This window comes from Anabrus simplex, chromosome 8 (genome assembly GCF_040414725.1).
Source record: "Anabrus simplex isolate iqAnaSimp1 chromosome 8, ASM4041472v1, whole genome shotgun sequence".
Lineage (NCBI taxonomy): Eukaryota > Metazoa > Arthropoda > Insecta > Orthoptera > Tettigoniidae > Anabrus > Anabrus simplex.
Genome location: NC_090272.1, coordinates 222,749,364 through 222,773,539, shown reverse-complemented (window position 1 = coordinate 222,773,539; position 24,176 = coordinate 222,749,364). Strand labels below are relative to the sequence as shown.

General features: G+C 39.6%; 1 non-coding gene across 1 annotated transcript; it reads left to right on the top strand.

Moving 5' to 3' along the window:
- The first annotated feature begins 22,238 nt into the window (after positions 1-22,238).
- Positions 22,239-22,315, top strand: TRNAS-CGA (transfer RNA proline (anticodon CGG)). Its single transcript has one exon. It is a non-coding gene; the product is annotated as a tRNA-Ser (tRNA).
- Positions 22,316-24,176: the final 1,861 nt, after the last annotated feature.

Here is a 24,176-nt window from a genome sequence, read left to right as displayed (position 1 = left end):
GATGCCAGATGTCCTGTGATATTTCGTGGAGGCTCAGAGCCAATTTGTCGCCACCTAATTTCAACATTTCTCATTTATTCTACTTTCGCCTGGTGCTTTGTTGTCTTTTAAGTTCCGAATTAATAATTCAACCTCTTCCAGTGTTGGGGTTGAACTTTCACAGTTCAGCAACTTCTAGACGAAATTTGCAAGGATTTTGCAGTTTTCCTTCTTATTTGTTTCTAATGCCCCACGTGGACGTTTGAAGCATAAGCTGGTGGCACTATAATTGCGAAGTTCTTCTTTAAAATCCGTATAGTAGTTTCTGGTATTACTTTTATTGGAGTCTTGATCAATTTCTAGCAGACTGGCAAGTTCGTGTTTACGCTTTTCTGTTCTTATGGTTTGGGATGTTTGTTTTCGAATTTTAAGGAATTCCTGCCAATTGATTTCCGATTTGTGAGAGTTCCATCGTTGTCATGTCATGAGTCACTAATCAATGGCTTTGTCAGATGTCATTCCACCAGTCTATATTTCCTTCTTCTGTGTGGCGTGCCAATCTTTTGCGATGCCTGGTGTATTGAATATTTGAAGTAATTCCAATTATTTGGTATATGTGAGGGTGAATTTCCAAGAAAGATATCTGAATTTAGTTTAAGGATTTCAGGATCAATTCTGGTGTTCTAAAAGTTCTTATTTTGGCTCTATTTGGTTGAAACATTATTTTTACAAGTGACAAGTGATGCTCTGAATCTATAATTCCTTTCTTGTTTTTTACATTCAATTTTTCTCACTGATTCTGCCTGGTAACTGCTACATGATCAGTTTAAAATTGGCCTTATTGATGATTGGGATATATCTTGCTGGGTAGTGCCAGAAAGTGTGTTGGTATCATTTTTTAATCAAACGTTTGGTAAAAGTCAATTAATCTTTCACCATTTTGGTTTGTCCTTGTATGTGCTGGATATAATCCCACTGTACTCTTAAATTACTTTTCCGTACCAACCTGTGCATTACAGTCTCCCATCAACACAATGACTTGGTGTCCGGGAATTTTGTTTGTTGCTTCTTCCAGTAGTTCTCAGAATTCATATACTTTTTTATGTATCTTTTCCATTAGAGTTGTTTGCGGGAGCATGTGTATTGATGAATGTATATGCCTTGTTGCGCGATTGAATCGAAAGAAGTGAAATTCTTTCGGAAGGAGATCTGAAATTTAGCACGGAATCTACTTTAATTCTTCTGACTGCGAATGATGTGCCAAATTGTGGAGGTTCATTGTCTGTTGATATTGCCGGCAGTCCTTTGTAGAATCTATCATTTCCTGGTTCCAAGTGATCTTGATCTTTGTATCGAATTTATAGTAATGCTAGAATCTGAATGCCAAGTGTGTCCACTACATCTGTTAATTGCTTCATTTTTCCAATTTTGAGTAATTGAGTAAGTTCCTATGAAGTGTTTGCATTTCGCTCTGAGAGATTTGGGAAGCTTCGACACACTCCCGCATGATGTTCTCGGTCCCCCAGAATCCGATGACCGAGACAACCTCGTATATCTACTAGGGCCTGGAGTAGAAGCCTTGTTAGCTGTTTGTTCCGTCATGCTAATCAGTAGAAGGTTATGGGGAGATCAACCGTAGTCGATGTCCAATTTACACGTATGGTTTTGAGTATAGAGGTTGCTGAAGATGTATTTTGGCTGTTGTTTGGTTTTTGGCAGTAATTGTTACGACCGGATGCCCTTCCTGACGTAAACCGTCAATCCACCCATTAACTGTAGATTATTTTGTGAAAAACAGGTCTAAAGAAAGGTATAACTCCAGTCTGTAACGCTGCCTTTCTAAATATATATGGAATCTCACAAGGAGTGACCGGGATTTGAACCCTGGCTCCTGATCAATCTGCCAATTTTTCTAGTTAGTTGTATTTCAATGATGTCTGCTTACAGGGATGTATATAATTTACTTTAATACAAATGAAAAGTCATTTTGGAAACTCTATCATCCCAGCGTACAATTCCGAAACTTTCCACATCCAACCAAAAGTCTTTAATAACTTCGCAAATATCAACCCTCGATTTTCATAATTATGACTATAATAAGTGTGTATTCACCCAGATATAAAACTGAAAAAAGTTGGCTACTGGCCCCAAAAGGAATGGAATGATTGAATTTTCAGCGATTTTTACAAAATCGTTTATTAAGGATGGAGGCAATTTTCGAAGTGGAGCCTTCATTTCCTTATTATCCAGCGCCATACTTTGCTATGTTGAGGGCAATTGAAAATATTTCAAGGGAGGTACGGGAAGGTCAACAGTTGTAAATAAATAATAAAATAGTGTAGGTTATTCTTTCCCAGTGAAAAAATTATTAATGGAATAGCTCGAGTACCATTGCGCTTGTTTACAACGTGTGTGTATAATTTTGTAAATATTCAAGACGGTAATTTAATCCACAATTAATTAATTAATTAATTTTTGGGCAGGGACAACCAACTTGGTCCTTAATGGAACACAACATTTCAGTTTGCACCATTTAACCAAAGTGTACACAACCATGTAAAATCACTGAGCAGGTCAAGGTAAAAGTTGTATGTGATAACGTTAGGAAGGTACATGTTCGGTCTGTAGTGATTTGATATTATTGCAGCCCTTAGTGGCATACTCCCCATGTAATCCATGTGCATTAAGAACGATGAACACAATTATTTATTATGTAAAATTAAAAGTCTTCTCAGGTGATAGGGAATTTAAAATTTCAAGATTTATTAACTTTATAGAATACTAGGTGATGTACCCGTGCTTCGCTACGAGATTCTCAGAAAGACTGTCTTTGTGGTTTTCCTAACAACAGTTAACTTAGGCCGTTACAAAAACGTCAGTAGGAATGTAGGGTTTAAAAGCAATGTTATCATATAAAACACCCGATCAAATGAAAAACCGCACATGTTCTCACTTTTAAAGAACAGTACTACGATGCCGATCTAACAGTCCAAAGTTCCAGTGCTGGAATGATCAGGCCGCAGACAGCCATGAACACTCCTCTGCCATTGTTCCGTTAAACATACACACTGCACATTCCAATCAGTGCCTCAGGGTAGGGATTGACTGCTATGATGAACTAGTTTGTTACGTACCAGTAGTATGAGAAAATTTATGAACCAGAGAATTAGCATGCTTAAGAAGAAAGTTATCCAACTCCCCAACTACTTCCCGCCAATATTCAGGCAGGCTGTTATACTCGGTACGACCGGGCGAGTTAGCCGTGCGGTTAGGGGCGCGTAGCTGTGAGTTTGCATCCGGGAGGTAGTGGGTTCGAAAACCACTGTCGACAGCCCTGAAGATAGTTTTCCGTGGTCTTCCATTTTCACACCAGGAAAATGCTGGGGCTGTACCGTAATTAACGCCAGAGCCGCTTCCTTTCCACTCCTAGCCTTTTCCTATCCCATCGTCGCCATAATACCTATCTGTGTCGGTGCGACGTAAAGCAAATTAAAAATATACTCGGTATACAGCGGTAATCCTATCTATCGGACATGACTGGCAACAAAAGACACAAAGCACATCACAACAAACAATGGTCAATGTAATGTTATTGTTGTTCAGTGTTATGAGCTTTCTGTATTATAGGCCTTCACATTTAGTTTTCTTTCGACTCTATGATATTAGGGCATCTTACGAAATTACTTATAGTGTAGACTGTAGTTCCTTATTCCCCGACTTCACATAACGATTTTCATTAAATTCTGTTTACCCATTTTCTCGTGACTTCGCGCTGATATGGACTTAGCAACAAAAATCCACATTCATGAATATCTCTGTTATCATAGTCGGTACAGTAAAAATGTATAAGACATAAATGATCGGAAATTTAATACTATATAACTTTAGTAATGTAGTATTTGTCGATAGGACCACTAATAACACACATATTTCAGAATTAAATTTTAGGCCTTCCCCTAAACTACCATTGCACTGAGCGTGAATAAAAATATTTATGGCCTAGATTATAGCGACTTACTTCCCGACTTTGCATACCGATTTTCATTACATTCTCTTTAGCCGTTTTCTAGTGATGCGTGTACAGACAGACAGACAGACAGACAGACAGACAGACAGACAGACAGACAGACAGACAGACATTACGGAAAAGTAAAAAGTGCATTTCCTTCTTACTGTGAACATGACCGATACAGAAATACCATTCTTTTTAAATTCTGAGCAATGTACAGACAAAACTCTTATTTTATATATATAGATAGTGTTCACAGTAAAACTTGGTAACGAGTACGCATGGCCATAAGACTTGACTGTTAATAGATGTCTGATGAAAACGACGAGCCATCAAAGGCGCATTTAGCCAAGTTTTAAATGATTCTGATGATATTAATAAGAGGAACTGATATTTTCTAGAAATGCTCACAGATACAAACGTGGTAATGTAGGCAGTTTCCAGTCTTCTAGTTGAATATTTACAAACGTGTTAATTTGCGCAGTTTTCAATCTGCCAGTTGAAATACGACTAAAGTGCTAGTTCAAGAATTTGCAGTATCATGATTATGAGCAGTTGTCAACATGCCAATTCAAGTAGCTGAATTAAGTCTCCGATAATACGTTTTCATGATCTATAACAAGATCATTCCATGTTAAGAAAACAGTATTACTCTTATGGACCGACAAGGAGCGAACAAACCCTAGACACTCATAATTTCTTGTGGTTAAGGAATATTATAATGTACTTTTAACTGTATTATGAAGTGAATAAAAAAGGATGAGACATTCTTTGTCCGTGCGTTATTAACATAACTACTGAAGCTTTTCTATTTTATAAATACACTCATGTTCATAAAATACAGAACACCTTGAAAGACTAGAAATAGGAAGTTCATAATCACAGCACATGTTCATTAGTATGTTCTGCAGAAACGATTAGTATTTCAGTCACCTAGGTTCAGCTCGTGTCCTGTTGCCTAGTAGGAACTGGGTCCTCCATGGGCACTGATAACTTGTTCCATGCGTGATGGCATCGACACGTATAAGACGCGAATGGCCTCCTGGGGTATAGCCATCCATGCTGCAGTCACCTGGTTCCACAGTTCAACTTTGGTGGTTGGCATTGGGTTACAGCGCCGCACCCGTCGTTACACCATATCCCACACATTTTCGATTGGCGACAAGTCCGGAGATCGAGCGGACCAGGGCAACTCATAATTTCTCGCGTTCGTGCAGCAAAATGTGGTCGCGCATAGTCCTGCTGAAACATGGCGTCTTGGGTGTCATGCAAAAAGGGTATGGCTACTGGTCGCATTGCCCTGGACACGCACCAACTGTGATGTGTAGTTGTACCCAATAGCATCCCACACCATAAAGCCTTGAGTTGGCGCTGTAGATCTTGTGCGAATGCAGTCAGTGTGATGCCTCTCCCCCTGTCTGGGCGGGCAGGGTGGCTCAGGCGGTTGTGACGCTGGCCCTCAGACCCCAACTTGGCAGGTTCGATTCTGGCTCAATCCGGTGGTATTTGAAGGTGCTCAAATACGTCAGCCCCATGTCGTTATATTTACTGGCACGAAAAAGAACTCCTGCGGGACTAAATTCCGGCACCTCGGCGTCTTCTAAAACCGTAAAAGTAATTAGTGTGACGTAAAGCCAATAACGTTAATTTAAAGGTAGTAAGTGGGGCGTAAAGCAAATAGCATTATTATTATTATTATTATTATTATTATTATTATTATTATTATTATTATTATTATTATTATTATTATTATTATTATTATACCCCATTCTGCGGTGAACCAAAATTCGGGCATCATTTTCAAACAAACAGAATCTGCATTCGTCTCGAGAGAGTGTATGCCATTATAATGTAAACTCCCCAACCTGATTGTGACTGATGGTAGGCAAGCGGGCCTACCATTACAATGGAAATTCCCTGACCCAGTCTTCATATGAGAAAAGACGTAGGGTAACGTTAAGAGCTAGGGGCCTATGCAATTTAATACAATCTTGCTCACAACGTATACACTACCTGACGAGTTCTGTATACAGTGTAGAATTCCGTAGCGAGGCATGAGTACATCAGCTAGTGTCGCATATGTAAGAAACAGATGGAACGTCATTTTTTCTTTCTTTGCACTGTTTGAAGTAGGGCTACCTACATCTTGGAACAAAGCAATGCACCTTTTTGAATACCTACTTTCCTCACATTTCCATATCGTGCACGAAATGTATATTACATCACTTGTTCCTACAATAATTACCACAGTATTGACAGAATCACCACACTACTCGTCGCTGCCATAATAAAATCAAAGGCAGTGTTGCCGGGCTGAGTGGCTCAGACGGTTGAGTCGCTGGACTTCTGACCCCAACTTGGCAGGTTCTATTCTGGCACAGTCCGGTGATATTTCAAGGTGCTCAAATACGTCAGCCTCGTGTCGGTAGATTTACTGGCACGAAAAGACTCCTGTAGGACTAAATTTCGGCACCTCGGCTTCTCCGTAAACCGTAAAAGTAATGAGTGTGACGTAAAGCCAATAACGTTAATTTAAAGGTAGTCGTGGGGTTTTGGTACAAAAGTGGGCGAAGAAAACAACGTATACATTTTTACTACTATTAAACGTTTTCGTTCTGTAACCTGATGGACTAAGGTGGCCCTCCTAACGCGTTACTGTAAGCATTTACTCAGGCCAAGGATATTTAAAGCCGTGATTTAAAGTGCGGTGAAGATCAGGATTTGGCGCCCGTGGCCTATAAAGAGATATGTCCCAAAATTTGCGTTAGTGCAGAAGAACGGAAAACCACTGAAAACCATTCTCAGGTTAGCCGACGGTGGGTACCAGACCTGCGCCTCCCGATTGCAGACCTGAAAGGTTAGCAAAATTAACCGCTGTTGAATTGTAGGCCACTCTGCTCAGTCAATATAAATTATATGAATAAACTACAAAAAATAGGGGCCGATGTTAGAACTCTTTAAACAACAAGCATCATCATCAAACTACAAAAAGTAACCAAGCAGATCGAAACTAACTTATAGACGAAATAAGATGTAACATTATTAAAGTTGTAATTAATGAAGGAGAAACGATAACATAATGCATCTATAAGGGTTCTATAACTCGTACAGCTATAGCATGCCGAAGGATTCCACGGAAACCATAAATTACGAACATGTAGCGCGAATCTTATACCAAGTTACGGCTCTAATACACTGGCAACAGCCCATAACCTGGTCCCTGACATCTATCGGTAAGACTACGAATCTCAAGTGTCCTGCTATTCTGGCGGAAAATCGCCCATTCTTCCAGGCCTTGTACATTACGTAGGCACGTGTTTTCGACCACAGCCTAGCTATATAGTTCGTAGTTGATGTGCCGTACCTATTGGGGGTATCGGCAATACTTTCGTTAACCAAAGTTACGTTTAGTACGCATTCCTTCGAACACACAACCCTACAGGTACCAGTACCGTACCATTACCATTCAAGTTTTCTAGGAATAGGTATGGTCTAACGGTAGTACCGGTAATGATGAACTTCTTTGAAATTCTTCGTATGAAGTTGTAGTCCAGTATGTATAAAACAGATGTCCAGCTCCATTGCTAAATTATTAGCGTGCTAGCCTTTGGTCACAGAGGTCCCGGTTCGATTCCCGGCAGGGTCGGGAATTTTAACCATAATTGGTTAATTTCGCTGGTACGGGGGCTGGGCTGTGTGGTGTCTTCATCATTTCATCCTCATCACGACGCGCAGATCGCCCGCCTGTGGATGTCAAATCGAAAGACCTGCACGTGGCGAGCCGAACATGTCCTCGGACACTCCCGTCACTAAAAGCCATGAGAAGTGGAATTACCGTACTATATTTCATACCGGTACTAAAATGTTTCCAAAATTAAATGTCAGATAAAAGGATACCGTACAAATCAACAATGGCAATGTTGTAAAACAATGTATCTAGCTTATCTAACTGTCTGTATTTGCCAACTTCTTTGATGCGTAACTAGCGCAGTAGCCTAACGCAAAATCTTCAAGTTCGCTCTTACACAATGAAATATATAGGCTACTCTCTTCATTTCGTACATAAGTTCGTTATATAAATATTTAAAATATTATATACGTACAGTTTATGAAAACTATTTAGAAGTTCGTTACACGACAACAATCGTATTCTTCTAATACCGGTACTTGCCTGATTGTCACAGATTAGTGAAGGAAAATGTTCTGACAACCCATGTTAAGTGAACATTATGCTCGAACATTTTGGGGCTGCTACCATTGGAAAACCGAATTCGGATGTTAATAATTTAGTACAAGCTTCCTGGAAATCTGAGAAAGAGGGTGAGATATCTCTTGCTATTATTTTGTGATACAGAGAGTTCTGTAGGTTATGAAAGTACGGTACCGTACTTTAATATAATATTTAATGTAAACATGTTTGATTCTACAAAATATGCTGATAGGAGACGTGGAACTAAATGGGGCCGTAGAGCTAGTTGCAAGTAGAGGATTCTGGAGGTGGATAATAAATTCACAAACGCTTGCAGACTGACCGGTGAAAGCTAATAGCCATGCGGGCCGTGAGGGGCGTGCAAGGAGATGTATTAATACTCACAACCCCCGAACTTACGTAAACGGTGGGTTTAAGTGAGGAAATGTAATAATAAGGCTATTGGTTTTAAGCCCTACTAACTATTTTTACAGTTTTCGGAGACGCCAAGGTGCCGTAAATTTGTCTCGCGGGAGTTCTTTTAGATGCCAGTAAATCTACTGCAGCGGGGTTGACGAATTTGAGCACCTTCAACAACCACCGGACTGAGTCAGAATCGAACCTACCAACTTGGGCTCAGAAAGACAGTCCCTTAACCCTAGAATCATAAAGTCCCTCCAGTGTAACACAAATAATAAACTTTCGTCTGTCAGACTACCAAAAAGAAAAGTACTTTAATATACATAAACCCAACATTTTACACAAAATACAGAATATTATAGTTAAAACTACCACACGTAGTGATGACAATACACTCTGGTCAGTTTTTCTTCAATAGGTACATTCAGTGCACTGTTTTGCCTGGTGATCAAGACAAGTGCCTTCGGCATGTCTTACAAAAGAATCGGGTCATTCTTCATTTATTTGATGGACAAAACGCACAAAGTATTCTTCCTTCAGCAGTACCTGATTGAGGCTCTTCAGGAATGACATCTTTTCCAAGAATTTCAGCGATGGTCCTCTTCAGGCTGCGCCTCAAAGTTGGTGTCTGAAGTCTCTCTTGCAGCTTTGGAGCCATTAGCATTTCGGATATATCCTTTGCAAACTCTTGCCTTGAAAGTGGCTTTTGGCCTTTTTCAACCATCTTATGCACATAAATAATGTATCCATTGACAAGTGATGTATTAATTATACAATAAAAGATACACATTGGCTATCTTCTCGTTTTTCTTGAAGAGGACATCAATGTTGACATTTCATCAAAAGTGTCCACGCCACCTTTAGTCCCATTGTAGTCTTCCGCCATATCTGGTTTCCCACTGGCTGCTATTGTTCCTACTTCATGGCATGTAGAAAGGAGGATTACATTCTTGTTTGATTTTCCTTTATAGGATTCCATTGCTTTTATACCATTATAACAAAACATGGAGGACCCAAGCTTTCTTACTTTGACTGTTTTCATCTCTGGCGGTATCTGTGGCTTGTCTTTTCTCATTGTTCCAATGATTGTCAGGTTATTGTCACAATGCAGATAATCAGCCAGACGAATTGAGGTGAACCAATGGTCGGTCGTAATATTTCTGTTTGATCCATGTATTGCCTGGGTAATTTCATTCACGAAATACATTACCACGAATATCTCCTGAAGAGAGTGGTTCTCTGTCTAATTCAGAAAGAACTGCTGCTATCAATTCATCATCGTGCGCTAGATTTTCCATTTCAGTATCCTATTAAGCTTACGTATTACGTACAAAAAACATAACTGTAATAAACCAAATATTCACACTATTTACAGCTATGTACAAATGATGAATACTTTCACAAATCATAAACTTTCGTCTCTCAGATGATGGACATATCGCAGTGAACAAACAACTGGACCTTTATGCTTGAAATCAAGGTCAACACTTATTGTTGATAAGCTGGGGAAGATTAGATGGAGGGGAAAAGCACAGTTCATTAGCGTCAGGAAATTCCCGCGGAAACTACAGGGGTGCGTAGTCTGAGAGACGAAGGTTTATGATTCTAGGGTTAACCGTCCGAGCCACTCAGCCTGCCCAGTGGAAAAATCTGCAAGAAAATAGGTTTTGTATCATAGAATGTAATGTATACATTAGAATAGAAATTCACTGCATAAATGTTAATGTGCATGGCTATGTTGAACAGTCTATAGTGAACATGTATGTATGTTGATACAAAATTTTATTTGGAGATATGACCACTCGTATAAGCTGAAGGTCCTGGGTATGGTGTTAAACTGTGTCCACAGCTTGATCACTAGAATAAGTTGTCCCCCTCCATCAAGTATCAACAACCTCTTCTGAGGGTTGATGAATGGATGGAGCTTAAGGGCATCCTCATGCTGTTGGGGTGAGAAATTGCCCCTAAAGGTGGATGAACCAAATTAGTTGTTCAATGTCATAGGATGTGGAAGGAAAGGGGAAACCACCACATTAAGGATCTTAATGACATCCCATGAGCACATCATGTGGACACACAGAAACAATACTGTTATGTCACGGAGTCTGAGTAGCGACTGGCGTCTGTACGGGTCCGGGCTGACTGATGTGAAACGTGTGACCGGACGTGCAGTGGTGAGCGACCAGGCCATGCATGGCAAATCTGCTTTTGGTCCAACAATTACAAACCATCATTGGCAAAGCTATCATAACATGGAACATAAGAGGATTGCTCCAGACTGGAAAGCTACATATTGTAGAACAAGGACTGATAAGGCCCAAAGTCAAAATAAGCATCTTATCAGAAACCCACTGGAAAGGCTGAGGGCACTTCAGCACTGAAGATCATATTGTATACATTGCCGGTGCAGATGAAACTGGTCAGAATGGAGTCACATTTGTTGTCAAAAGGCTACTGTCTCGTTATGTAGAAGCGCACAAACCTATCAGTGAAAGAATGATAACTCTCATCCTCAACACCAAGCTGTACAAGCTACACCTAATCCAAGTACACCTCCTGATGACCAAGAGATTGAAGAATTTTATGAAAGGTTAGGAAACATTACAGCAGTCTTGAAACCTAAGGGGAATATGGGTTTTTTTCTTTCTTTTCAATTTGCTTTATGTTGCTCCAACACAGATAGGTCTTATGGCAATGATAGGAAATGGCTAGTGGAAAGGAAGCAGCTGTACCTGTTGTGAAAATGGGAAACCATGGAAAACAATCTTCAGGGCTGCTGACAGTGGGGTTCAAACCCACTATGCCTATCTACTGAATGCAAGCTCACAGCCGCGTTACCCTAACTGTACAGCCAACTCGCTCGGTGGGAATCACAGTTGTTCTAGTAGCTTTAATGCTAAAGGTGGGAATACTGCGATGGATAATCATTTGCGAGGCACAGTGGGACATTACAGTTTAGGGGAGCGCAATGAACCAGGCAGCCATCTACTTCAGTTAGCTATCATCAACAGCTTTTCCATTATGAACGCCATGTTCAAAGTCCCCCTGTGGATGGGGATGGCATAATAACACTCACTCACGTAACCCCTGCCTGTTGTAAGAGGTGACTAAAAGGTGCCCCTTGGGCTCTTAACTTGGGAGCATGTTTTGGGGACCATGGGACCCTTAGCTGACTCCTGGAATTGCTTCTACTTTCTTATGACAGGCTCCTCACTTTCATCTATCCTATCTGACCTCTCTTGGTCAACTCTTATTCTTTTCCGACCCCAACACTATTAGGTTGCAAGTGCTAGGGAGTCTTTGATTTCACACCCTTCATGGCCTTTACCTTTCTCTGGCTGATATCTTCATTTTTCAAAGTGTCGGACTCCTTCCAGTTTTTCCTCTGATTAATGATGATAAAGGATGGTTGCCCAGTTGTACTTCCTCTTAAAACAGTAAGCACCACCACCATGTTCAAGCATCACAAAAAAGTCTGTCACATGGACCTTCCTAAATGGATAGTACAAGAATCATATTGAAAAATTACATTCTTGTAGACAAAAGGTGGAGAACCTCCTTTTGGAAAATCAGAATGAAACTCAGTGCTGAATGTGGATCATATCATTGTCTACTCTGAGCCTCTTAAAGTCAAACTGAGGAAACCAGTGATCAAAATGAAACAGATTTGAATGATAGCTTCTGAGCCACTTGCCTTCCAACAAGAGCTTCGAAACGTTGAACCACTTGATCTTGAAGGAAGCTGGGGCACAGCATGTACAAGAATACAAGAAAGGATCACAGAAGCAACAAGCAGGATCCTGAAACCAAACACCATGGTTAAACGCCACCACTGGATGTCTGAAGAAACTCTGGCACTGGACTGAGTAGCTTAGACAGTAGAGCGCTGCCCTTTTGAGCCCATCTTGTCAGGTTCGATCCTGGTTCAGTCTGGTGGTATTTGAAGGTACTCATATGCATCAGCCTCATGTCTGTAGATTTACTGGCACATAAAAGAACTCCTGCTTTACTTTGGTTGCACTTTATCCAGTGTGAGAACCCTTTTCTTTTTGTAGGATAATCCACAGTCCTGATAAGCCATAATTTTTCCGTGGTCAAAGGTGGAAACCTGTTCGTATGGTCGTAGATTTCTTCAACATGGCATTTTAAAATATTTTTTAATTACTTTTTTAAAAATCTATTTGTTCGGGGCGTCGACCTATAGAGATCTTTTACCCCTACTTGCACCACATGATATGAACCTGCATGTAATTGGAATTGCGGAAGTGTAGAGTGTTGAATCTGAGGAAAGAAACTATAATGATGACACAAACACCCAGTCACCAGGCCAGGGATATTAATCATTTACAATTAAAAACCCCTGACCCGGCCAGAAATCGAACCCGAGGCCGCCAGGTGGCACGCGGACGCGTTGCCCTCTGCACCGCACAGTCGGACACATGGCATCTTTACTCCATCTCTGTGTACACGAATGGCAGGGAAACACAATGCCACTACCTCTCAGTAGCTCTCTGAACTCCACTTGTATCATTTTCAGCTTCGCCGTAGGTGCATGTGCTGCACCACTAAGCTGGACAACTAATTGCATTACTGTCTTACCTTGCCCATGAATGTGGGATCCATTAGGTGCATCCTTGGTGTTGCACTTTTAATGGCCAGCAATGTATTTACCTGGACTCAGTCTGGAAATTTGACTAGGCTCTGCCAGCTCTCCTATCATCACTCTCTTTCAACTCATGTTCTGTTACTTATGCAGACATTGCTAGGGTCCTCCAAATAGATTGAATTGCTACAAATTTAATGTCTAGGTAAACAACTGATAGAGAATCTTCCACCTGGGGGACAGCCCTAAATCCAGATAATTGATGATTATTGATTGATCAATTACTTCTAATCCATCAGCACAGAAAATGTTCTATTGTTTCTGTTACACTTTGAAAAGATATCAATAGTCTGATGAAATGAATGAAAATGAAAATCCACAGCCTGTTTCCAGTCATTTGACCGGGTCAGGAACGGAATGAATGAAGCTCCCATCTAGTGGCGAGGATAGGAATTGTGCTGGCTGCCGAAGCCTGTCGCACTCCTCTGGGGCAATGATTAATGACTGACGGATGAAATGAAATAATATTGGAGAGTGTTTCTGGAATGAAAGATGACAGGAAAAACCTGAGTACCCAGAAACAACCCTGTCCCACCTTCGCTTTGTCCAGCACAAATCTCACATGGAGTGACCAGGATTTGAACCATGGTATCCAGCGTGAGAGGCCGCCTGAGCTACGGAGGCTTCAATAGTCTGATATGAAGCCTATTATTAAAACAAGAAAATGATTTAACAATATAGGTTGTCTCCTTTATGGAAAAAGCAAGTGATGATATGGAAGATAACAAAGCCTAGATGTCCAGTTCACTACCGCTTTTGTATTACAACTGTATGCTGCTAATTATATACGCATTTTAAGCATAAGTGTGAACAGTGGGTGTGTACAAGACTTTTTTCTACAGCAATCTGCTGGCAGACTGTTGACGTGTGTGCTTTGTGTAACAGGATCTAAGCTGGGGTGGGCGAGAAACAACCGATGGTATACACGCACTGTGATGAGCAAAGGTCGGGTAGCGTGGCGACAGCTTCTGCAGTATTCAATGTTGGGTAGACCTGTTTTGCTTGCTAGAGGCAACGCAACACAATGAGCTATCTCCAACTTTGATAAACTGTTTAACAAACAATAGTAGTGTACTGGACCATACTTTTTCACGTACTATCCTCTTTATAATTGCTCTACCTCCTTGTGTTTTGCCGTAGAGGAGAGAATCAGTCTGTATAATATTTCTATATTTATGTGTGAAACAGAGGTCAGAAAACAGAATGTCTGTTTTTTTTTAATACAGTAGAAGTCTAGGTAATTAAAATGTTATCCTCTAGAGTGGTAAGAAATTTTTAATAGCTACACAGAAGTTACAGGTAAAATTTTTTCCCACTTCTAGCAAAATTTATTTGTTTCTGGACTAAATTAGTAGTAGGCTGTTCAAACTGGGAATAACAGTAAATATCCTTGTAAAAGGATGGTTTAGAACACACTCAAATTTCATACTTATTTCTTTTATTTTTAATTTAAATAACGGCAAGTACAAATAACTATAGTGATTGTCTCCTTTTTGTAGTGGTGGAATGCCTTGAAAAACGGTATCTGGAAGGAAAGGTGTACACTTGGGCTGGCATTGCTCTTCTGGCCATCAACCCCTGTGTTGAAATACCCCACCTGTTCACCCGACAAGTTAAGGAACAGTACAGTGACATCAGAAATGTAAGTATGGATTCTTGTGTGTCCACTACAGGAGATTCAAGCTGTATTTTTTAGTGTTGACATGTAGTGAGTGACTGTGACATCTCTGCTCCCTTTATGTTACAAAATGTTAATATCATTTTGTGTGGAATTTTTTCCTACACTTTATTTCTGTCTTAGATTAGGAATACAGAAGTTTAAAATAGGCTCTTTTACATTTATGTCTGTTTATGAGGTAATGTGAAAATGGATTCATGAAATTTTACCAAACTCTGTATTTATTTTGTGGGAAAGGGGGATTGTAACTAAACCTATAAAGTATTTGATTAGTGTTGGTGGATTGATGGTTTAGAGAATGGTCTAAAAAGAAATTCTCAGATAATTTCTGTTAATATAGTGGTGCAGGGTATCACGGCCAATGCTAACTGGCAAGCTTTGATATTTTTCTTAGATATTAGGTCACTGGCTTGCTGTCAGATGACAGAAAAATGAACAATCTGCATCAGAACACCAATCTGAGAGAAAGGAACAGTCTATTGATACTTGTTTACCATAACACCCACTGGTGCAGCAGATTGATGATCTTCTAGCCAGGTTATCTGATACTTGTGCCATAATCACCTTTCCATAGCTTCCAAGCCATGTGGGGATTACAATGAACTTGCAGATTAAGCTGTGAAAAAAGTGATACTTTACCACCTGGACCCGTTAATCTACCTGCTGTAGATATTTGTTCTCAGTTACATTAAACATTTTTGGCATCCTGGGAATCAGAATGGCTAGCTATCTGAACTCCCAACAAGCTGAGAGCAATTAAGAAGTCAACTGCTGTATGGCAGCCCTCTTTGTGGCCTTCACAGAGAGAATCAATGGTCTTGAGGAGGCTGAGGATGCATCATTGGACAATCTACAAACTCTTACAGTACCTCTTAAAGTGGGATGACTCCCCCCCCATGTTTTCATGTAGTGCCAAATTCAGTGCAGCACACATCATCACAGAGTGCAATGATGTGTCTGGCCTAAGATGGCCTGCAGAAAACACTTGAATTCATAGGCCTATAGCTGAAGACGAGAATACTGATGATTTTTTCATTCACTTTATGTGTGAGAGTGAAATTTATTTATTTATTTATTTATTTATTTATTTATTTATTTATTTATTTATTTATTTATTTATTTATTTATTTATTTATTTGTCTTTTTTGAAAGTACACAGGCAGTAGGCCCAATACAGTACCTTCTTAACACAACAGTACTTATAATGCATACATGTAAGTAAAGATAATACATAATAATAATGCTGAAGATAATAAAGACAAGGAAGAAGAATGAATTGAAAACACAGATACAGAGAAAACGAGAACCCAGAGTACATCAATGATTATTTCTACACTATGAAAAATACTGGAACTGAAACAAGGATATAACTAGAGTAGTAAGTGACTATAATAATAAATATGTTATAGAGCACCTATTATATAGAAAAAGGAGTCTGAATTAATAAATTAGAAATTAGAACACAGGCCTTTAAATGTGTATTAATGACAGTGTGTGATTCTGAAAATAAGTCTATTCCTGCAGCAAATGTGTTGTAAAATCGTAGCATTTTAATAAATGGCAAGTTCAAGTGATGAGATGTTCTAGATCTTGGAACTTGAAATACTTCAAGAAATTGTTCAAGTGCATGCAAATTTGAAGTGTTCTGTTACTCAGAGAATTTATGTTACCGTTTGATGCATTTTTGTCTATTTTGTCTTAATAAATTTACTTCTTAAAGTTTTTATTTTATTTTCATTTTCAATCAAAACTAATCAGTCAATCAATTAATCAGTCGTTCCCATTTAATTTGCTCAGAGAGTATGGTTATCTAGTTGTACTTCTTCTCAAAACAGAAATCACCACTATCACTTCCTCAGTTCTGTCAAACCTCATTTGATGATTGTTTCACAGTTAAAGGCCCTAAACATTTACCCTCAACTTTTGATTCTTTTGCCTTTAGAGGTTCTGAAGTTGGATATCAACTGAAACTCAGTTCCAGAGAAGAATCTGACTTTATTGTTAGACTAGCAAATGTACCCGTGCTTCGCTACGGTACTCTACATTGTATACGGATATCGAAGTAAATTAGTGCACATTAAGTGAATAAGATTTTTAAATTGGGTTTGTCTTGGCTTTATCCGAGAATCAGTATTGTGAAAACCACAGACGTTGTTTCCAATGAAAGTGTGATTTGCGGAATTGCGATGATAACGGCAAGTCCACTTGTTTACTGCAATTCACAACGAAGAAAATAATTTTCATTTAACGGCAGACCCCATTGCATAGTGCGCGGCTAAAATCGATTTGGGGAGGTTTCATTACAATGGCAGACCCCAATTCCTACTTTCAGATAGATTACAGTTGAGGAACTTTTATTTTATTTGCAAGGACCTTCCTTACTGCCAGTCAAAAGTGAGTTGCGTTCTTATCTTTATAATGGCAGACGCATTTTCTAATGCCAGTCAGCTTCCTGCCAGTCACACCGAGTGGGTGAGATTCCATTATAATTAGCAGGCCACTATGCCTATCGTCAGTCACATTTTAGACGGGTCAATTTATTTAAAATGGAAGACACGCTCCCTAGAGTTCTGCTAGTCGAATCGAGAAGGGATTTATGCATTAAAATAGTGCACAAGAGATGGAGGACGACCCCATTCTTATTGCCTGTCAAAGTCGATGTGGGGAGGACTCTCCTTCTGAGAGTCACTATCGATATGCAATGTATTTAATACCAATGGCAGACAAACACTTTCTCGATTGCTACAAATCGACGTCAATGAAAGAATATAGTCGTCATACGGAAGTATAAGGATGTTAACCATCATTTACAGAATAACTGCTGCTAAACGGTACATCAAATCGAAAAACAGATTGTACGATAAGACGAACTTTCTGGCCATATCTTGGGGTCATCAGCTTACCCGTACCAAGTTTCACATTTCCGAGATTTCTGGAAGTGCCTCATTAATTCACGTCTTTTTTCATTTTTAAATATTTATATATACATCGCTCTAGCCCGACTTACTTTTATATATATAGATGACGGATAAGCATGAGCACGTTGAAAAGTGCAGACTTCCACTTCGAGATTCATATCTCCTAAACGGTTTATGATATTAAGAAACGGTTTGCGCCATCAGACGCCTCATTCATTGCTCTACATGTTTGTTTCTAAACCATATCCTCGTATCTCCCATATTAAGGGGGTATATTGAGTTCAAATTTTGAATAGGGTGAAATTTGGGTGCATTTTTAACATTTTACATTACTTTTTGCCTACTTATGTATAAGCTAGAATCATGAAATTTGGTACACATATGTCCCTTCATCGTGCCAATGTGTGCACCCAACGTGATGATCCTATCATTCTTATAAGTGTGTCAAACAGTGAAATATACGTGTAAAAATCACCAAATTTACGAACAATCCAGAAATACGGCCAAATTTAACGTATAAGGGAGAGAGATACGACAAAATGTCACAGGACCAAAGTTGTAGATCACTCCGAATTGAAGTGACGTTGTGCCATCCGTTTTGTGATACGACTTACCGTTTAGCCACAAAATAGCTCAAAAGTAATGTCTGCACAGTCAATAAAATTGCCTCCATATTTCGATATCTTTGGGGGTTAAAAGTGAAAAATTTGAACATCTTGGAATTTTCCTGTCGGTTAGGGACCAAAAGCTATAATTTCACCAAATTTCAATTGTCTACTTCGTCTGACAGGTTGTGCCGCCATCTTGATTTGGGGGGATGGGGGATAAAAATGAGGAAATTCCCGAAAATGTTTAAGCCCACGAAACCTATAGGTTATCGTTTTGGATATACTATACGACTGTGTTCTTATGCTGAGCCCAAAATTTGAGCCCCCCTGGCGTGCCCCCTTCAGGGAATTTTGAGAATTTCCGATTTTTCTAGGGATCCTGGGGTCATCAGTTTCTACCGTACCAAGTTTCAAATTTCTGAGATTTCTGGAAGTGCCTCATTAATTCACGTCTTTTTTCATTTTTAAATATTTATATATACATCGCTCTAGCCCGACTTGCTTTTATATATATAGATAACAGCTCCTTATTTCTAATCCCTTGTTTCACTTATTCCTTCCCTCCCTTTTCCTTTCAATAGTATCAACTGCCATAAGACCTATCTGTGTCGGTGCAACATAAAGCGAATCAAAAAATATATTTAAAAAAACCAGCATCTACTTGTCAATAATGATCTCCACCTTTCGTATTCTATCCTCCACTGACAAAAGCTACAACTGAAGGTTTTGGATCCATGTCTTTCTTTTATTTGTTCTCTATCCATGCATGCTTACATGGTAATGTTGCTGCTCTCCATCTGTCCCCAGTATATTTGCTCATGTTACATCTCTTACCCAAGCATAAATAACGTACTGTACTGTGTATGTACAGCGTGACTCAAAAGTGTGGTACATTTGCTGAGGCAATACTTCACGGAATGTTGGAGGTTGAGAGGTAATAATTAACCCACATAATTCGGATGACACGGGGTTTTATTGACATCAAAATAAAGTACACAAAATGACCAACAGATGGCACTTCATATGATACACAAGCAATAATTAGCATAACAATCGAGGCCTAGCGAAGACAGTGTTCTTTATAACTCATGCTCAACATGTCGGCTGTCATTCATCAACAATATCTGTAGTTGAGGGACAATGTTATGAACAGCACTGCACAGTATATCCGAAGGTATTGTGAGAAATTGCCGTCAGACGTTGTCTTTCAGCATCCCTAATGAAGTTGGACGATCGTGGTAGACTTGTGACTTCAGGTAACCTCACACGGATTGAGGTTGGGGGCACCGGGAAGGTCAAGCATGACATGCCACGATTGCCATTGCATCCGACGCCCTCTCCCACAACAGCTCCTTTTATACCGTACACAGGTCTCCTGCAGCATCACTGATGTGTTGCTGTCCAGCACCATCTATTGGCCTGTTTATGCACTCGTTGTTGGTGTCAGTAAAATCCCATATCATGTCAAGAATGTGTGGCCATTTGTACCTGACGTGTTGCTGTTTAGCACCATCTGTTGGCCTGTTTATGCACTCGTTGTTGGTGTCAAAAAACCCCATGTCATGTCAAGAATGTGTGGCCATTTGTACCTGACGTGTTGCTGTTCAGCACCATCTGTTGGCCTGTTTATGCACTCATTGTTGGTGTCAGTAAAATCCCATGTCATGTCAAGAATGTGTGGCCATTTGTACCTGACGTGTTGCTGTCCAGTACCATCTGTTGGCCTGTTTATGCACTCGTTGTTGGTGTCAGTAAAACCCCATGTCATGTCAAGAATGTGTGGGCATTTGTACCTGATGTGTTGCTGTTCAGCACCATCTGTTGGCCTGTTTATGCACTTGTTGTTGGTGTCAGTAAAACCCCATGTTATGTCAAGAATGTGTGGGCATTTGTACCTGATGTGTTGCTGTTCAGCACCATCTGTTGGCCTGTTTATGCACTTGTTGTTGGTGTCAGTAAAACCCCATATGTCATGCCAATCATGTGTATCAAGGATTACCTCTCTACCTCCAATATTCCGTGAAGTATTGCCTCATCAAATGTTAACGGATTTTGGGGTCACCTTGTATATGCCTAGTAGAAATGGGTAAATAATGTAATTTTTGTTTGTCTACCCCTTAGTCCTGTTTCTTGATACAGGGTCAGGGATGAATGATGGTGAATGAAATTGGGTAAGGAGGTGGATGGAATTGGCTGTGGCCTATGAATTAGAACTGTCGCAGTATTTGGCTGGAAGTGAAAATGGGAGACCACATGTTTACCACTCTGTTCGGTTGGTAAATAATGTAGTTACTAATATTTTTTTTACAGCAGTCTGCAGAATCTAATGGAGAAACATCCAGAAGTAGTACGTAGCAAGGTTTAGTGCTTAGTTTTGTTTGTACTGAATGCACTTGTCATAAAAATAAATATAAGTTACAAGATATTTTTATGATTTGTGCTATGATCCAGATAAAAACTGTTTCTAGGATCACCTAGTGTGGTGATGGTGGTGGTGTGAACATTAGAGACCTCTTTCAGTGTAACGTACAGACTTCTCTCTCATGCCTATCTTACTATGTTGCATTTTGTAAGGTGATAATATCTGTGTGTTAAGGTTGGCAAGAAGGAGCTTTCCCCTCATGTATATGCCGTGGCTGCCAGAGCACAGTACAAGCTGACTAAAGGACTTGGACAGTCAAACCAAGTTATTGTCATCAGTGGGGACAGTGGCTCTGGAAAGGTAGATTTCTTTATTATTACCTGAAAGTTACCTGATATCTGTTCACATTTACTCTTCATGGGAAAGGTAAATTTCTTCCCTGCAAAATAACTTTAAAATGTTTTCATAAAAACAATTCAGCATTTAGTTGTGTAATGACAGTATGTTTAAAACAGTACATTTTTAGAGGGTATTAGTAGATTTTTATTTGTATGATTTGTGCTAGGATTCAGATAAAGTTGAGAGACATAATATGCTTCTAGGTTCCCAAAAATGTTTTGAACATGTTAGATTGTGAGGACGATCCAGAGTGCCATGCTGTACATTTTTGACCACTTCTGTTTTAACCAACATCTTATTTAAGAAACTGATGAAACTGCTAAGTTAGTACTGTCTGTCATGACTGGTTTATAGGGAAATATGAAATTAGAGACTGCAGGGGAAAATTAGTCATTGGGTAGCACAGCATATAAGCATTTACCACTGCCTTATCAACGTATCATTGATAAGGCAGTGGTAAATGCCTTTATGCTCTGCTGTATAAACACATCTACAGAAGAGCTGCTCTCAACTTACTTGTTTTCAGACATGCTGCAGTTATAACCTTCTTGAAAATACTTGCTGGTTACCCAATCCCAAGAGGATGGCCAATGTTATCTTCTAGCCACGTGAACATCTTACCTAATGTAAGATTTTATGGAGTGGGTCATCTAGTTGCTTGGCATGATAAACACAAAAGTTGTGGACTGTAAGGATACAATAATAAACCCAGATTATGAATATTGAATTTTCACGACCGCATTGTAATCGAAACAGACTTTCAACGTATTAGGTCGTGTTACGTACATGTAGTGCGTGTTGAAGAGATGTTAAGTACAGAACAAAAATGGCCAGCCGGACACCAGTGGGATCCGAACCCACAACCTCCCGATTTCGCATCGGTTGCTCTACCAATTGAGCTATGGTGGCCTAGGCCATCTTTGTTCTGTTTGAAAGGATCTGAGCTACAGGTCTGGCACTGCTGCTAGCACACTGTAGCTCAGATCCTTTCAAACAGAACAAAGATGGCCTAGGCCACCATAGCTCAATTGGTAGAGCAACCGACGCGAAATCGGGAGGTTGTGGGTTCGGATCCCACTGGTGTCCGGCTGGCCATTTTTGTTCCGTACTTAACATCTCTTCAACACGTACTACATGTACGTAACACGACCGAATACGTTGAAAGTCTGTTTCGAAAACCCAGATTATGTTCCAAGAAATGCTCTTTACAAATTGCTTACAATATTTTTGTGCATATCATGAAAAATGAAGACCAGAAATTACTAGGTGCTATTACAGTGTGTCACAATACAGTCCCGTGCAAATTAATCCAAACAATGGAATCTTTTTAATTATTTTCCCAATGGTTAGCGACAGTGTGCTACACATGACTTATTCTTAGTTCTCGCACTCTCTACACATTATTTGCACTGTTATTCAGTGTTGTTTAATTTGTGTGGTGATTGTTGATAAGAAAAGCAGTATTTATTTTGAACTGAGTCACTTTGGAGAATTTTTGAGGTGATAGTAATAACTATTTCTTCAATGGATACAACTCCCAGGAATGTAATGCAATTATAGCATTACCTCAGAATCATTCTGTGACACAAAGAGAGTTTGCTACTAAATTTGATGTCACTGTAGGCACTATAAATAGAATTATTCAGCAGTACAAACAAACTGAATCAATTTTGCCGAAATAAAATGGGGAACTGTGGCAGGAAAAAAGGAAATGATGCCAACTGATGACCGTTTTCTCCTCAGGAGAAGTAAATTAAACCCTAGGATAACTGATGTGGACTTGGCATGTGAATTGGAGGGGGAAGGAGAGTGAATCTGCACATTTCTAATGTTCACCGTAGACTTCTGTTAGCTGGAAAGAAAGCCTGGAAACCTGTAAAGAAACACCTTCTAACAGGAGAAATACACAAAACACATCTTTCGTAGGCACGCAGTCATCAGGACTGGAGAATGGAACACTGGAAGACAGTTCTTTTCTCTGATAAAAGTTATTTTCAAGTGCAGAGGCAGAGGGCTCAATATATGCGCCGAGTGAATAATGAGGTAACAACTTCACATCATTTGCAACAGACCATAAAACACCCCATGCAGAAGGTATTTTGTTGTTGTTTCACATGTGAAGGATTGGGAGTACCAGTTGAAGGGATGATGAAATCTGACCAGTACATCCAAATACCTCAAGGAAGACAAGGAAGAGTTGTTCCTGAGCTGCAGAAGAGGTTTCTAGATGATGACGGAATTTTTCAGTGAGATCTGGCTCCTTGCCATGCTTCAAAGAAAGTGAAAAAATGTTTCAGTAAGAACAATATTCATGTTCTAGAGTGGCCAGGGAACTCTCCTGACATAAATCCCATAGAAAACTTGTGGGCTATTTGCAAAAGGAGACTCACAAAACTTGACTGTTCCACCAAAGTAGAGTCTCTAATTAAAGCGTGGTTTCATATGATGAACTGAAAAATATGTGCTCCAAGCTTCTAGAATCAATGTCAAATCATGTGAAAGATCTTATAAAACAAAAAGGAGGACATATTAGCTATTGGAAGGTATTCAAGGTATGTAAATAAATTTTAAAAATGTGTACTTTATTGCTGCGTTCCAATTAAATAGCACAGGAACTGTATATTGCTAGCAACATTGAATATCCCTGATGCCCAGTACTGTATTCTCATATGAAGGTTGTATCCCATTATGTGATACTTGAAATAGATTACGTTTTTAAAAATTAAAAACTGAAAATGAAGAGGCAGCAACAACAAATACATTCATGGCATAGGATAATGCAAATAATGATAGGAATATTACCAATCCTTGGCTGAGAGAAGCAGCAGGGAGGCTACAGGAGTTGTATGTTACAAGAATGCCCCACTCCACCTGAAGGGGAAAACAAAAAACAAAAGACAGTCTCTCTATTCTATATGGAATAGAATGCTGTGCTGCAAAAAATATGGATG